This window comes from Propithecus coquereli, unplaced genomic scaffold (genome assembly GCF_000956105.1).
Source record: "Propithecus coquereli isolate 6110/MARCELLA unplaced genomic scaffold, Pcoq_1.0 Scaffold42, whole genome shotgun sequence".
NCBI lineage: Eukaryota > Metazoa > Chordata > Mammalia > Primates > Indriidae > Propithecus > Propithecus coquereli.
In genome coordinates this window covers 4,791,617-4,793,075 of record NW_012149952.1, presented here as the reverse complement: position 1 = coordinate 4,793,075, position 1,459 = coordinate 4,791,617, and positions in this window count along the sequence as shown.

The following is a 1,459-nucleotide window of genomic DNA, read 5'->3' as shown; positions in this document are numbered from 1 at the left end:
CAAAGCCACCCACAGCATCCTGGTGCTGGTGAGTTGCTTTGTGTTATTTTATATTTCAAACAACTTCTTTGCCTTTTATTTGTTTTATACACCTCAGAAAAACCCAAAACTGGTGAGGATTTCTGGAATTGTGTCATCATGCTACCCAACCTTCTGCCCTTTTGTGCTGATGAAGAATAGTAAAATTATTTCCCAATTTGTTTCATCCCTTGTCAGATGAGAACTGTCATTTCTCAAAGAGCACTCAGTGGCTGATCTGACACCCCACACTTCCTTGCAACAGGGGATAGCCCATACTCATTTATATGAAAGAAAAAACATTATGTGGCTATCAAACACTGGAAATGGGGATAGTTTGAGTTAAGATTTATGGAAAATTGAAAACACACAGATGTTTAAGTCTTACTATGAACAAAAGTACATAAATATATCAATATTTTTCTCATTTATTACATGTTTAAAATATGATACTCTCAGTAAATTAATATATTACATAAATAAAATTTATTCTCTCTGGTTATTTTGGCTCTTTTTAAAAGCAGCTACTCGATAATTAAAATGTTATTAGGCGCTTGCACTGTACTTCTCTGAAACTGTGGTATTATAAGGGATTTCTTTTATTCATTCCACAAATATATATTGCCCACCTTACATATTCCAAGCAGTATTTTAGGGGTGGAGCTTACACCAGTGAGCTAAACAGATGAAACAATAATTAAAGAAGTTATATAGCATGCTTGTTGCATAGCAAAAATATATACATATTATAGGAGCTATAAGGAATGGGGATGGTTAAGACAATGGGGAGTGATGGAAGTTCTATTCTTTAATAAGAATAAAGTGCAGTGGTGTCTCTCGATGTCTGCAGAAATCCATCCATTATGACATCCCTACCCACCAGTGTTATGCTAACACATTTGTTATATTTTTTTCCCTCCTCTCCATCATGTCTTCTTCAATTTGATCACTACAATTCGAAATTTTTCTTTTGAAGACATTTCAAATCAAATCAGGTCTCAGCATTAAGCATGCCCTCCTTAAAATGTATCAACTGATTACCATTTTTAAATTACAATAAATACACAAAGAATTATACTACTCCTTGAATTTTTACAGTAGACACCTCCAAGTAACCAGGACCCAGATGACCAAAAGAACATCAGCAGCTCCCAGAATTTCCCCGTTCCCCTGTCCAGTCACCACTCCCTAAAGGTAACTACTACCTGGAATACTAACACCATCTACCAGAATCGTTTTCAGCACAAATTTTTCCTCAATAATTTCACAAAGTCTAGACTTAACTGTATCTTGGACAACTCAAGTGTTATTATGTTATACGCAAGTTGTGTACTGTGTCTATGGTGTGCCTTGGCAGAATCCCCCCAACCACTAATGTCACCCTTGAACTTTAGTTCTTCTTATATTGGACATGGTCTGCCCACCTGGAACAATTACCAAA